The 15,974-nt window shown below is 48.8% G+C and overlaps 1 protein-coding gene across 3 annotated transcripts in view; it reads left to right on the top strand.

Moving 5' to 3' along the window:
* Positions 1-6,225: 6,225 nt before the first annotated feature.
* ANXA2 (annexin A2) overlaps positions 6,226-15,974 on the top strand; it is a 34,307-nt gene continuing 24,558 nt past the window's right edge. For 2 of the 3 annotated variants that reach the window (XM_083586925.1, XM_083586924.1), the window contains exon 1: positions 6,226-6,355. The gene's annotated coding sequence lies outside the window, so the exon portion shown is untranslated. Of the gene's footprint in view, positions 6,546-15,974 lie in introns of all 3 variants that reach the window. The other variant, XM_083586926.1, reaches the window with a different exon arrangement.

The raw sequence follows: 15,974 nt of genomic DNA, 5'->3' as shown, positions 1-15,974 counted from the left end.
CAGGGGTGGTGCGCTCCCCCTGCACTCCTCTTCCTCCGCCAGTGGGCTTCTGTAATTCTGGGACTATCCCTGGAAAATAGGGACACTTGAAGGGTATGAGACCAGTTCATTGCACTGGTTCTGAAATATAAGATTACTCGCACAGAGCTGGGTCCAAGGTGTGGTTTGACCTTACCTGTTTTTGCAAATACGCATCGTCCCCAGAACGTAACCCCACCCAAGTTGCAAGTCCACTTTATATGAAAACCATTTCACATCCCACACAGATACTGACGGGGCCCACTAAGCAAAATATGGGGGTCACAGTACAGGGTTGGTGGCTGCAGGTCCTGGTGGCCACCCCTTGGCATTTCAACAGCACTTCCTTGACTGTTAACCTCAAATTAATTTGCGAGCAACTTTCCAAGGTTCTCTCACTCCAGCCACAGAAATGCTGGGCCAGGTTCCTCGTTAGTCATCTCTTGGCTCTGCCATGTCCTTTGCTAAGCACATCTAGAAACAGTTCTCCTCACTCTGATTTTTTTAAAAAAATCATTTAAATTGCTAGGCAAACTCTCTTAGAAGAAAAGGGCACTGAAAAAAAGAAGAATGCATGTTGTTGTTTTCTCTTGCTAGCATCAGGCAGCCAAATCCTGTGGACATCTGCTCAGAAGGAAGTGTTCTGTGGCACTTGCTCTCAGGTAAGTGTGTACAGGATCACACCCTTTTAAGTCCAATGTAAATGTGCAGAGGATTGAAGCCCTTAAAATGCAACAAATCAGTGTGCTTGGATTTACACTTTTCCCAGCAGACCTATACAACTGAGTGCCACCATTTCACTTACTGGTGCAGGCTCACTGGTAGCTATGTACATGGTTCAGCACACAGGCTCATGACACACATCTGCATAGAATTAGCATGTGCTAATTTATATGTATTGGTGCAAATTTACGGTGACTTTCAGAGTGGGCAGGTGGGGTGAACTCTTGCTGGTGGGACTTACCCTGAACCAGGGGGGCATCTAGGAGGGGCTGAGGGGCCCCCTGAAATTTTCAGGGAGGGAGCTGGGCCCCCTCAATATTCTGTGGTCTGCAGTGGGCCTTGCGTGGCCTACCTACCTATGTCACACGTGTGCTGGGAACCCCCAAAGTTGGGCAGGACCCGGCACCTGTGCCCTGAACTGGGGTCTGCCAACAGATTTTCTGGATCCAGGAAGGACACCACATGCAGATGGTTTTATTTATTTGTTTCATGCATTCTGTCCCACCTTTTCCCCTCCAAGGAGCTCCAGGTGGCACACATGGTTCTCTCCCCAGCTCATTTAATCCCCAGAACAACCCTTTAAGGTAGGTTAAGCTGAGAGGCAGACACTGGTCATCTGGGCCACCCAGTGTTGGGATTTGAACCCTGGTCTCCCAGGTACACTGCAATGGTCCTCTGTCCCGCCTGCCACCAAGAACTGTTGCTTGTACAGAACTAAGTCAGGGGCTCCTGGGAAAGTGAAGATGATATGTACCTGAGGTTTCCCCAGTCCTGCGCTTTGTCACCTGTCCAGTTGCTAGGGAGGAAAAATAATGTGAGTTGTAAAAAGTAAGGTAAGGGGTAAGAAAAGGTCTCAGGCACAGCCCCCCTTGGCCTGCCCCTTAACAGTGCTCCTAGAAGAAAGAAAGGCAGACTCTTAGAACTGCATTTTGTACACACACCTTGTCTGGAGAACTGCACTGCAAAATTTGGAGAAATGCGAATTTCGAAGGAGAGTTGTTTTGGTTCAGTTATCATTTCAGAAAGTTTGAATTAGGTAAGTCCACATCTAAATGGGAACCTAGACAAAGTTTTCATCCATCCTTATGCCCCTAACAATACCTCTGGAGATGGAGAATATTATACCTAAAACAAAAGCTTTGAAAAGTTTTGAAAGAAAACAGCTATATCGAGTCTCCCCACCCCACAAATGGGTAGCATGTCCATACTGGGAGGGATTTTTCTTTTTTAGAACGCAAGAAGAGTCTTCTGGGGGCCTTCTAGTCCAGCACCCTGTTCTCATAGCCACATGTTCTCCTGCAATGATTTTGCAAAGTTTTTTGCAGATAAAATCGCTCAGATTCGGGAAGAAGTAGACTCCACCGTGGGAGCAGGGCCGGGGCGGAAGAGTGCTAGAGTTCTGTCTAGTCAAGTTGCGTGGGATCACTTCCAATCTGTTACCTCCGAGGATGTGGACAGGCTGCTTGGACGAGTGAAACCAACCACCTGTCTCCTGGATCCTTGCCCATCCTGGCTTATAAAAGCTAGCTGGGAAGGACTGGGCGATGGGCTTTGTGGGGTGGTGAATGCTTCCCTCCGTGAGGGAGCCTTCCCAGACCCGCTGAAAGAGGCGGTTATTAAACCGCTTCTTAAAAAACCATCTTTAGATGTGGCCACGATGGCCAACTATTGCCCAGTCTCAAATCTTCCATTCTTGGGCAAGGTGATTGAGCGAGCGGTTGCCGAACAACTCCAGGCACGCCTGGAAGAAGCGGACCATTTGGATCCCTTCCAGTCGGGATTCAGGCCTCATCATGGGACTGAAACTGCCTTGGTTGCACTGGTTGATGATCTCCGGCGGGCTAGGGACAAAGGTGAGAGCTGTTTCCTAGTTCTGCTGGATCTCTCAGCGGCGTTTGATACCATCGACCATAACATCCTTCTGGACCGTCTTCAGGGGCTGGGAGCTGGAGGCACTGTCATACAATGGTTCCGCTCCTTCCTCCTGGGCCGTGTTCAGAAAGTGGTGGTGGGGGATGAGTGTTCAGACCCCTGGGCTCTCACTTGTGGGGGGCCTCAGGGTTCTGTCCTCTCCCCCATGCTTTTCAACATTTACATGCAGCCGCTGGGAGAGATCATCAGGAGGTTTCGGCTGGGTGTTCATCAGTATGCGGATGATACCCAGCTCTACCTCTCTTTTAAATCAGAACCAGTGAGGGCGGTGAAGGTCCTGTGTGAGTGTCTGGAAGCGGTGGGAGGATGGATGGCGGCTAACAGATTGAGGTTGAATCCTGACAAGACAGAAGTACTGTTTTTGGGGGACAGGAGGCAGGCAGGTGTGGAGGATTCCCTGGTCCTGAATGGGGTAACTGTGCCCCTGAAGGACCAGGTGCGCAGCCTGGGAGTCATTTTGGACTCACAGCTGTCCATGGAGGCACAGGTCAATTCTGTGTCCAGGGCAGCTGTCTACCAACTCCACCTGGTACGCAGGCTGAGACCCTACCTGCCCGCGGACTGTCTCGCCAGAGTGGTGCATGCTCTGGTTATCTCCCGCTTGGACTACTGCAATGCGCTCTACGTGGAGCTACCTTTGAAGGTGACTCGGAAACTACAACTAATCCAGAATGCGGCAGCTAGACTGGTGACTGGGGGCGGCCGCCGAGACCACATAACACCGGTCTTGAAAGACCTACATTGGCTCCCAGTATGTTTCCGAGCACAATTCAAAGTGTTGGTGCTGACCTTTAAAGCCCTAAACGGCCTCGGTCCAGTATACCTGAAGGAGCGTCTCCACCCCCATCATTCTGCCCGGACGCTGAGGTCCAGCGCCGAGGGCCTTCTGGCGGTTCCCTCATTGCGAGAAGCAAAGCTACAGGGAACCAGGCAGAGGGCCTTCTCGGTAGTGGCGTCCGCCCTGTGGAACGCCCTTCCAGCAGATGTCAAAGCGATAAACAACTACCTGACATTCAGAAGACATCTTAAGGCAGCCCTGTTCAGGGAAGTTTTTAACGTGTGATATTTTATTGTATTTTTGGTTTTTATGGAAGCCGCCCAGAGTGGCTGGGGAGGCCCAGCCAGATGGGCGGGGTATAAATAATAAATTATTATTATTATTATTATAGCAGCTGGCCAGGTGCCTGTGAGAAACCCTCAAGCAGGATCTGAGCACAAGAGCGCCCCCCTCCGGGGGTTCCAGCAACTGTTATCCAGAAACACCCCTGCCTCCAACCATCCTGGCGCGCAGCTGTTGACAGCCTTCTCCTCCATGAATTTGCCCAATCCTTGTTCAAAGGCATCCAGGTTGGTGGCCATCACTGCTTCCACAGCTTATCTATCTATCTATCTATCTATCTATCTATCTATCTATCTATAAATAAAAATAGTCTAGTAGCACCTTGGAGACCAACTAAGTTTGTTCTTGGTATGAGCTTTCGTGTGCATGCACACTTCTTCAGATAGTTTGCATCTATGTGCTTTTTGACGTTACAAAGTTCTGGCACCTCTTGTTTGGTTTTGCTGCCATTTTGTGCAGACATCCACGGCACTTCCATCAAGATAGGAGTACCTGGGCCTCCTTTTTTACCAAGATGAGAAGACACGAGGCTTCTGAAAATTAAAAAAAGTGTCCCCACTGAGTTCAGTGAAGTTTTATACCCAGGAGCCAAGCAAATTCCCTGCAAGGGAAGCAGCACATCTTCCCTGATCTCCACTGAGATCAATGAGGTCTCCCTTTGAGTCAAAAGTGTGCCTAGGATCCCCCGGCAGTCCTATGCACACTTTCTGACCTGGGAGTAGGCCCCACACGTCCTTAAGTTCAAGTGCCCCTTGCTTTTGAGCCGTGGCGTAGCGTGGGTTGTCAGCACCCGGGGCAAGGCAAGTAATTTGCGCCCCTAACCCGTGGATTTGCGCCCCCTAACCCGTGGATTTGCCCTAACCCCAGATGTTGCGCCCGGTGTGGCCGGCCCCCCCTGCACCCCCCACGCTACGCCACTGCTTTTGAGTGAAGAAGGAGAGGACTCTAAAGCAGTAAGACTCCTCTGGAGAGGCTGAAGAGGGCTAACTTCAGAGTCAATCAATCAATCATTTTATTTGTATGCCACCTTTCCAAAGTTAAAACCAGGCTCAAGGCGGCTTACAACATACAGCAAATTCCACAACTACAAATATAACAAAAGTAGTAATAAACATCAAAAAGTACACAACCAAATTGAACAATTTCCACCTAAATCATAAGATCCAAACTAAGATACAAAAAATTAACAGCTACAACTCTGTGAGCACCAACGACCCCTAAACAATGCTCCAGCCCAAGGCTAGTATGTAGAAGGATCGGTGGCAGCTTGGAAATGGAAGAACCTTGCCCTTTGGCAGGGCTATGTGGACTCTGGTTATTGCAGAGAAGATACAAATCATGTGTTTCTAAGAGCAGTGAAGACCTGAAGACCTGGAGCAGTTCTGCGCTGTTTGGTGGGTTTCATTTCCTACGCTTAGAGATACAAAATTCTCTTCCCCCACCCAGTCACAAAACCCAGCTAAATCAAGGCGTGTTTTGCTGCCTTTATTTTCCTACATTTCCTCTACTTATTTGGAAAATACCTCTCTTTTTGTAACTTTAAGGTTTGTTTGTTTGTTTGTGATTTTAACAACAGCAAGAGCATCTGTGACTAAATTTTGGAAACTGTTTGATTGAAACATTATTAGCAACCTAAAAGTGCAGCATTTTTAGTATTCCAAGTCTGGCAAATGGCTCTGGGCGGGGGGGGGGGGGCGTCCCATAAATTAAAAGCTGCTAGAGAACACAGTACAATTGACAGATCTTTTCTGCAATATGGTATGATTTTATTTCATTGACAAATGAAGTTCATCATGGCCAGGTGGCCTCTCCTACCTGTACCAAGGTGTGGATCTTGAGAGTTTACTCTAGTGAGTTTATGCTTCTTTTAATTTGTTGGAATTATCAATAGTATATGTGGAAACAGTGCTCTTAGCCTTTCATTCTGCTTTTTTTGCAGGTAAATTGATGAGTTTGAGACAATAATTGCTTGCACAGCTGCCATTGTAACCATCTTCATTTCCTTGCTGGAAGTTGCGATTTATACACCTCTTGAGTGTAAAAAACAACAGCAAGTGTTTTGCAAAAAAAGATACCAACAATAATTTAAAACATTCAAAATATCAACATCAACAGTAATCAAAAGACAGATTAAAGCATGCATCACCGTTACAACTTGGTGGGCTCGGAGAGATTTCACTCGGGGTGTCCTTCCTTTGCTATAATTTAAAAATCAATTAAAAATGTTGCACTTTGGCGTTGTTAATAATGTCAAAAATAGTCATTGTTTTTTAAAACTCTGAAACATTTACGGGGCGGAGGGAAGCTGTTTCAAGCCGGGCCGGGGTCGGGGGCCTCGGGCCCGCCCTCCCCGCTTCCCTTCCCGAGGCGCGGCTGAGTCAGAGGCGGCGGCGGGCCGGGCGGGCGGGCGGGGCGGGGCGGGCTGGCTGGGCTCTGGAGGGCGGCGCCTGCCGCGGCCGGAGACGCGCGGGACCCGCGGCTGCTACAAAAACCCCACCCCGCCCGCCTCTCGCCCGTGCTCAGCCGGACTCGGAGTCTGCAGCCGCCGCCGCCGCCTGCTCGGTAAGTCTCCGGGGGCGCTGCATCCGGAGCGGCTCCGCCTGGATTGACTCCGAAGTGATCTGGATTGAATCTGGATTGATCTGGATTGAATCTGGATTGACTCCGAAGTGAGGCGGCGGGAGAATTGCACTGCCTTGGTGCGCTTCCATGAGAAGTCAGTCCCGTTGAGTTCAGTGGGACTTACTCTCGCGTAAGCGCGCTCGACTCAGCCTCTCCTGTATCGGGGGGGGGGGGCTGCGTGTGTCTGGGGGGCAAAGATTTGCCCTGCAAAGGAGCTCGGGGAGGATTGGGGCCGCCGTTGAAACCGGCGGGGCTGCGACGGCTGGGAGTGGCCCTCGGTGCGCTTCGGAGAAAGCCTCCATAGGATCGGGCATTTAGGCTGACGTCCTACCAATCCTGACTTGTAGGGATGCCATGCGTCCTGATTTTTCCGGACATTAACGGGGTTTCAAAAGCATAATTGACGTCCGGGGGGGGGGAATTCCCGAAAGGTGGCGCTTCTTTGTCCTGGATCTTAGGCAAGTCAGTCGCCTTCCTGAAAAAAGCTCAAGAACTTTCGAGGTGTCCTGGTAACTCTCTAACTTGGGAGCCAGAGTCGCATGGGCGTGAAGTGTGCAGGGACACCCAACTGTCAAAGCAGAAATGCAAAATGGAAAAGGTTTCTCGGCTGTTCAGAGCGTCAAGAAGCTCCTTGAAAATATAGAAAGGGGGGGAAAATAAATTTTCATTCTGCTGGGGTGAAATGCAAGCTAGCAGAATGTGACAAACATTTTATAGTGTTGTCTTTCTGCTTACTCATCTCTTGCAATATATTTGATTTTAATTTTTGCTAATTCACATACCTGGCTGCATTCTCAGCCCTTTCCTGCATCCTCGCTCCCCGGGTCTTGGGTGCCCAGCCCCTGGCCTGTAGACCCCCCCAAGCAGAGTGGGGTCCTGTGTGTGGAGTCTCTGCTTCTGTCCCTCCTTGGTTCTTTAGAGTCCCGGAATGGTCAAGGTGGAAGGGACCCTGAGGGTCATCTAGTCCAGCTCTCTGGCGAAGAGTCTCTTGCTCTTGCTGGTGAGGCAGCATCCAAAGACGCCCAGGAGACAAGATTTGCAATATGGATAACTTGGGGACCTTTGGAATGAGGGGCCGGTTGAAAATGCTATTAATAATAAAGCTTCTGAATGGTTAGACCAGGCTTTAAGCCTTCTGTGTGAGCTGTAGCCTTGCATGCTTTGGGGACAGCTGAAAGAGAGCCGCCTTCTTTTCTGGGTTGTTGTGCTGCAATAACAGTGTGTTCATCTATTCACCACCCCTCTTTTTGGCCCTCCAACTCCAGGAGGCAAGGATCAAGTATCCAGGCTTGAGAGCCTTCCTTTAAAAGTTTCTACCTTATGTGTGGGCACAAACCCCCCCCCCCCATGCGTGGCTCCCTTTCCCCAAGGGTGGGGTAGGAGACGGTCCCACCCCTTGGTGCCCTCTCTATCAGTGGCTTATTGCCAGCAAATCCCAAAGGGCAGCCCAGGGGGCAAGGACTGGATCACAAACGCCCCTTCCAGAGCCCATCCTGAGAGGAGAATAACTGGTCGTGATGGTGCTCTGTTAATTTCCCTGCCTGCCTTTGCTGGCTGTGGAGATTCCCGCTTTCGGCTATTAGTTTCAGTCCAAGCCTTGGGTGTGTCCGCCTTCTCGCCCGAACGGCTCTCCTGTTACGTCATTCTGTGAAATATGCTCTTCTCACCCCACAGGCCAGAGCTTGGCATGTTGCAGCAAGTTGTGCAGTAAGCAAAGATTTACTGAGCAAGGGCCACACCCGTCCTGCATGCTCCGTTTGGGGGGAATTATGGATGACTGCAGTGCCTGAATAATAGGAGGCGGCTGCCCCTGAATGAAGTCCACAACCCCCACAACATCTCCCCAATTATCCCCCCCAAAAAAATCTTCAAAAACCAGTTGCTACCTCTGGCCCAACAGTAATCTGACATCTGGATGATTGTATAATCTTTGCAAGTTTCTTGTGAAATGGTTGCGGGGGTGTGTGTGTATGTGTCTCCTGCAGATATTTGCTTGTTTTCTGAACATAGCTCACTATCTCTTGACCTGAACCTACTTTGCATGGTTGTTGTGAGGCTAAAAGGGGGGCACTTGTTTTTCTTTTGTAACATGTTACAGTAAAAGCATATTTGTAAATAATTTTAAGGCCACAGTCCTAATTCTATTGACCTGGGATGAAGCCCCATTCAATTCAAAGTGACTCACAGTGCAATTCAAAAGTTAAGTCGGTGAACCAAAATTATGCAGTTGCTCAGAGAAATTAATAAAAGATTTAAAGTAGCTGCATTTCTGAAGTATTTATCAATGCTTGTTTTGCCTGCAGTGGAACATTCCTCTTGTACAGATATACAGCATGGTGTTTTATAAATGTAGAAAATGGCTTCTGCATTTCTCCCCAGTTTCCTGACTTCTAGAATGTGCTTCTGACAAAGCAGGCTTGAGTCCAGCCCACTAAAACTCCTGCTGCAGTAAATCTGATGGTTGTAAAGGAGCCACAGGACTCCTGGTGCCAAGACTCAGCAGATACTGGCCACCCTTCAGGAGGGCTGCAATACACCAGCCTCCCGCAACATTGTGCCTTCTTTTTCGTACCACAGCTCCCATCTGGCTGGAGCTAATGCACATTATGGCCCAACCTGGAGAACACCAAGTATATGTACCGCTAGTTAACAACAACATCTTTGGAGGCTTTGGGGGCCCTGACTCTTCCCTCCCTCCAGGTCCAGAAAGTCATAATAGTGTAGAGGGTAGAATGTCAGGCTGATTCACATCTTGATTCTGTGGTCAACCGAGTGACCCTTGCTCAGCTTAACCTCCTTTGCAGGGTGATCATAGAATGATAGAGACCCCAAGGGTCATCGAACCCAATCCTCTGCAAAGGAGGAGTCTCGACTAAAGCATCCATGGCAGACGGCCACCCAGCCTCTGCTTAAAAACCTACAATGGAAAATCCACCACAGTTTTTTCCACTGCCAAACAGTTCTTACCATTGGAAGGTTAAGATAAAAATGGGTGTGGCGAAACCATGCATACTACCCTGTTCTCCTTGCAGGGAGAGAAATGTGGTAATTTTCTCTCTCCTTTGCCTCTAGAGTTGGGCAACTGACATTTGGCCCAGGGGTTTCCTGTTGCTCCCTTCTGATGCGTATACCCTTTGATTCTGTGGGATGCCTTTGTGAAGAAACCATCGACCAGTGTAGTTGTGTGAAGCTGCAAGTCACAGTTGACATGAAATACGGGTGGGAGGGAGATGAAATCTACCCCAGGCTGGCTCATGAGCAGAGCTCTCTTGACTTGTAGGTGCTGGCACAGCCCAGCAACACAGCCTTGCCTCTCCTTCCAGCTAAATAACCAGCACTGCAAAAAATAAAAAGGTTCATTTTTTTTAATAGTGCTTTCAAACACTGGGTAGGAGAGCTGGCTTCTCTTCTTGCCTCCTCCCTGCTTTGAACTTAATTAAGTTCTGCTGCAGAGTTTGGCATGATCTCATTCTGGCTTGCTGTCTTTGTGGGTTCCGTTTGCAGCAGTGACTGCCTGCCTTTTCCTGCAAAATACTTATCAAAACGAGAAAGCTTTCAGCAATCCTGTTTTGGTTTAGAGAAGGCCTCCCCCCTTCTCACTGTTCCTGTGGAGGTAGACCTCTTGGGTGCGTCCTTTGGGGCAGCTCTGTGCCTCCCTCTCCTCCTTGCAGCCCCACATTCCTCCATGGCCACGCCCAGCCTTCCTTGGAGACGTGGCTCACACAAGCTCAGGGTTTCCATTCTCTCATTCTGAAGACTTCTGAAACTTGAGCAACACCTTGCTTTTTGTTTTTCTGTTTTTTGCCATCCCCAGAGGGGCCACTCCCTTTTAGGCTAGCACAATGGCCCTGGCCATGCCTAGTGAACAGTTGCCAGGAGCTCCTCTCTCTCCCCTGTTCTTGGACTTTATCTGTGCGTCCAGAGAGCACTCCGAAGGCTGGTTCAAGGACTTGGTTGGGGGCAGAAGGAAGGTGCCAAACACAAGACAGAGAGAGGATTGGGGCTTTTTTTAAAAAAAGGGTGGCAATGTTTAGTCAATTGATTGGTTACTTTCTTATTTCATAAGATTTAAACACCACTCAATTGTTAAAACCCAAAGTGGTTTCCAAAAAAGATAGAAAAGAAGAAGCGCAGGTGTCGCTGTGGGTTAAACCAAAGAGCCTAGGGCTTGCCGATCAGAAGGTCGGCGGTTCAGATCCCTGTGACGGGGTGAGCTCCCGTTGCTCGGTCCCTGCTCCTGCCAACCTAGCAGTTCGAAAGCACAAAGTGCAAGTAGATAAATAGGTACCGCTCCAGCGGGAAGGTAAACTGCGTTTCCGTGTGCTGCTTTGGTTCACCAGAAGCGGTTTAGCTGGCCACATGATCCAGAAGCTGTCTGTGGACAAACACAGGCTCCCTCGGCCAATAAAGCGAGATGAGTGCCGCAACCCCAGAGTCGGTCACGACTGGACCTAATGGTCAGGGGTCCCTTTACCTTTACATTTAAGAAGGATTAACAACAATAATTTATGACTTTTCAAAAGTTAAAATAACAGTAAGCTAAAAACAGATAAAAATTTACATCAGCTTTCTAAACATCTAGGGTAGGCTTGACTACACAATACTGTTTTTAGCAGGCACCAAAATGGGTACTGTGAAGGTGCCTGCCTGACATCAATTGGCAGGGAGTTCCAAAGTGTAGGTGGTGCCACACTAAGACATTGAGTTCTTTAAAAATTCAGAGCATGTATTATGTTGGCACCTGAGCCAGGAGATTGCTTTGCCTCTTGCAAAGCAATCCAACTTGGATGGCTTTTTTAAAGGACTGGACAGATTCATGTAGGAGAAGGCTATCAATGGCTCTGCTGTGCCTGCAGTGTTAGCTTCCAAATCCCAGCTGCTGGAAGCCACAGGAGGGGAGAATGCTCTTGTGCACAGACCCTGCTTGCAGGTGCCCCCCAGGCATCTAGCTGCCCACTGTGAGAACAGGATGTGGACCATATGGGCCATTGGCCTGATCCTGCAGGCTCTCCTTGCGTTCTTTTGAAAGTTCCTTCTAAGGATTCTCCGGAGAGTTCTCCTTTGTGAATTAAACTATATGGCTTCCACCGGGGCAGGCAGCTTATTCTGTGCTGCCCCTGTTCCTCATCTGCTTGAATGACACCAGGCTATTCCGTCATGCTCTGGTCATGTTTTGAGCATGTGTAGATCTGAACTTGAATCCATGTCCAGCTGTGATACTGCCTTGAAATAATAATTTTACCTATTAACACACATTTTAAAAACTCAAGGAGAAACAGAAAGGGCATGGTGATTATGCTTCTGGTATGGTTTGAGCCTTAAGGGTTATGGTGAATTTTCTGGAATTAAGTAGCTCTAAGTTTCACATGGCATCCTTGGAGTGGGGTAATGAAGGCCCTGCGGCTTGGGTGGCTGCCCCCCCCCTTGATTCTCATTCTGCCCCATGGGATGCAGATGTATCTTACTCTTCATCACACTGGGCTAAACAACACAGCCTTTAGTTTCTTCTTCCATTAGGAGCCAAGTGGTGTATCCAGCTTTGGCAACTTTCATACAATTCATTTAAAGCACTATGATCCCAACTTCAAACAGTCATGGCTTCCCCACCCCAAAGAATTCTGGGAGCTGCAGTGCGTTAAGGGTTCTGATAGTTGTCAGACTGTTCCCCTCTCAGAGCTACAGTTCCCAGAGTGGCTTAACAGTCGATCTCTCTTCCCAGGGAACTCTGAGAATTGTAGCTCTGTGAGGGGAATAGGGATCTCCTAAAACTTTCCGCCCTTTGGGGGAAGCCATGAGTGTTTAAAGTGGTGTCATAGTGCTTTAAATGGATGGTGTGGCCAGCGTACTTCTCAGGGTCTCCTCTGGGAAAACGTGGTTCCAGGGGAGGCTGGGCTATGATTAGCCCTCAGCCAGCCCCCAACTGCCGACCTCCTTGCTTACAACCAGTCCAGGGGGTGGCATGGCCTGTCAGCTGCCTCCCCCTCCTTCGTCTCTGTGTTAACCCACTTGGAACTCAGCAGGGAGAAGGATGGGTTTGCCTGCCATTGGCTCTTGCTCCCCCTCCCGTGGGGCTGCCCCTTCCTCCCTGCCAGCATCAGCTGCCACTGCTTCGTTCAATACCACCGAATGGATGCTACGCCTTCTGCTGCACTTAGATTTCGGTACAGTACATCATTTGGTTGAAAACTGATTTGTGTCAATTTCCCTGCAGGCTTGCAATCTTGGTTTAAAGCTCTGTGTCGAATGAGAGCTTGTGTTCCTTCTATAATAAGAAAGAGCAAACCCTTTGTGCTCTTTGTGTTTCCCATTTCTGAGCTGTTGATAGATGTGACAGGGTAAACCTCAGGGTACGTGGCAGACCACTGTCCCTAATACCTATATCAGGCACAGCTCTCTTGAAGGGTGCACCGTTCTGTGCTTAAGAAAAAGCAATAATTTTTTGCAGTTGGACTAAATTGTACATTTTAGGCTATTCAGTTAGAATCAATTGAGTTCTGGGCAATTTTGCACAAATGTTAGGTGTACGCAATTTTGGCTGGGTTTCCATGTTAAGCTAGACCCTTAATTTTTGTTGCTAAAGTCTAGGCAGTGCAAGCTGTGACAGAATTATAGCCTCAATTACTTACTGGGCAGAGGAGATTGCGGGAATTGATGTATATGCCCAGATGGGGACTCAGGGCTACAGCGGAAGAGGGAAGGCATTTCATAGTCTGATGTTTGCAAACACCTTGGCAACTCTGGTGTAGGGTTTTTCTTGTGTCTGCGTTTTCCAAGTCTCTAGTGCAGGCAGGCGTAAAGAACCTGTATCCCTCCATTGCCCCCCCCAGCCTGACCAGCAGTCCAGGATGATTGGAGAGGGGCGTTTCCCACCCCTTCGCTAATGGTTTGTGCATTTCCAACTCTTCACTGCACTCTTGAGGACTAGAGGCCTCCTGCCGCAGTTGAAAAATGCAAGAGTCTGCAGCAGCTCCCAGATCCTGTGTAGTTGGCAGTCCACAGTTCACAGCATAGTCACGCAGTTCAAGATCTGTGACCTCATTTATCTTTTAACAAACTCATCTTTGCAGAATTCCCATCTTCCTGCTCTCTCTCTCTCTCTCTCTCTCTCTCTCTCTCTCTCTTCCTCCCCCATGACTGAGCTGCAATAACTTTTCTCTGATTGGCCTCCATTTACTACAGTGTTATGTGGCAACTCAGCCGACATTCCAAGGGCGTGTCGGCTGAATCACTGGACTTGGTTCTCCCTCTGCCCTGCCTTTTTCTGCCTTGTCTCAACAAGCCTGCTTGGCTGTGGTTTTCATTCAGTTTTGTAACTGAAGCTCTTTTGAAAATCAGTTGGTGCTCTGGCCGAGGTTTTTTTTATTGCAATGACTTTCAACTCTTGGTGCAACTGCTGGGCTAGGGCAGACAGTGGCATTTCCTTTAAATAATAATAATAATAATAATAATAATAATAATAATAGTAATAATAATAATTATTATTATTATTATTAAAATGATGTAAGTTTAAGTGTGTCTCTCTGTGTGTGCCAGTGTGGTGCAGCGGTTAGCAGACACTCCAAGTGTCCTTATTTTCCAGTGACAGTCCCAGATTTACAGATGTCATCCCGGTTTCTGATTTGATCTCGGAATGTCCCACTTTTCCTTAGGGCATGACTATTTTCATTGGGAAAATGTTGTGGGGGATGGAGTTTTGTGACCGCGAAGCCAAGGAGATAATTAACTATATCATCTTTAAAAGGCATCTGAAGGCAGTCCTGTAGAGGGAAGTTTCTTTAATGTTTTATTATGTTTTTATATATGTTGGAAGCCTCACGGTGGCTGGGGCAACCCAGTCAGATGGGTGGGGTAGAAATAATAAAATGATGGTGATGGAATAGGACATCCCTATTTTCATCAGAGAAATGTTGGAGGATATGGGTTAGAGTATTGGGAGAGACCTGGATTCCAGTCTGGACTTTGCCATGAAGTTTACCTGCCTCTGAACCTGACCCTACCTCAAAGGATTGTTGTGAGGATAAAATGCCAAAGGGGGGGAGGGCCATGTGGGCCACCTTGAGCTCCTTGAAGAAAAAGGTGGAATCAGGGCCGTCTTAAGCATATCCGGCGCTGTGGTGCAAAGCTCCCTCTGCCCCCCCCCCGTTTTGCAGAGTTTTTTTAGGGAGGTTGGCGCTGCCGGCAGGGCTGGAGGAGGCGGGCAGCGGCTGGAGGGCAGCTCCTCTGGCAGGAAAGAGGTGGAGGCTGGACGTGGCGCCTCCCGGCTCAGCTGGTCGCTTCATGCCGCGGTGGCCACAGCAGACGGAGGCTCTGGGCGCAGCACTGCTTTGGCGCGGCATGGCGGAGGCGGCGAGGGCAGCGAGCTGATGCCTGGAGGCGCTGTGTCCAGCCTCCGCCTCTTCCCTGGCGCCCCATGGCAATAGCCTCTATGGGCGAGACGCCCCTGGGTGGGATGCAGATGCAATACGTATATGCAGAGCTTTTTTTTCAGTCGGAATTTGGCAGAACTCAGTTCTGGCACCTCCCAGGTGGGCGCCATTGCCATTATTAGAGAACGAGGGAGGCATTCCTGGTGCGTTCCAGCACCTCTTTTTCTAGAAAAATCGCACTAAATATATGAATGGTACCTTATAGCTTGATAAGCTTTGATTAATGAGTGAAACAGTGGGGGTATCCCATGTATCAGGACACCATAGCTGGGGGTGGGGTGGGGGCTCTGCATTACTTAGGTGGTTTTTAAAGGAGATTGGGGAGAGTCAGAGGAAGGTGGATCCAATAGGCCTTGGAAGCACAACTATTTATTTGAATTCCTTTAAAGCCACACCCTTTTTCCATTCTGGAGCGCTTAATGGGAACAGAACATTAAAGCAATAAACAGTACAAAGAGTATCGTAGAGTCACAAGACGGCAATAAAATGGCTGAGATTAAAATATTGATGGGACCACAACCCAGCAGCAGTCTGCTCTGTAACCCAAATGCCTGGATTAACGGGAATGTCGTCAGCCTTAAAAGTTTTTTTTTTTATTGGTTGGGGCATGCATTTAAAGCACATCCAATGCACATATAAATTACATTACTTTCCCCAAAGAACCCTGGGAGCTATAGTTTGTTAGGGGGGCTGAGAATTACATGTTTTGCTTGGAGAACGGTGTTGCAAAATTCGGAGGCCTGAGATTTGGGAGATTGCTGTGTTTCCCTTGCCTTATTGCTTCAGGGACTTGGAATTAGATCAGCTCTTCTAGCTTGTTCTGAGGGTGGGGATATGGCGGTGGTTGGGGAAACCACGGGGTGGACTGGATGACCTTCTGGTAGGTAGCTGTTCAGCGCCACTCACTTTCATGGCTGTGTGTTTCTACCAGGAAGGAAGCTGCCTATTGTCCACCCACACAAACACACCCACACACCCTGCTGTAACTGTTGCACCTTCATAGGGTCACACAACAGATTCTCTCTCTCTCTCTCTCTCTCTCTCTCTTTCTCTCTCTCACACACACACACACACACACACACACACAGCCAGTCCTCAGTATATTTGAAAAGTGAGCACAGCTGCTGCACACA

This window comes from Podarcis filfolensis (genome assembly GCF_964270895.1).
Source record: "Podarcis filfolensis genome assembly, chromosome: 14".
Classification (NCBI taxonomy): Eukaryota; Metazoa; Chordata; class Lepidosauria; order Squamata; family Lacertidae; genus Podarcis; species Podarcis filfolensis.
This window is presented reverse-complemented; position numbering and strand designations above follow the sequence as displayed.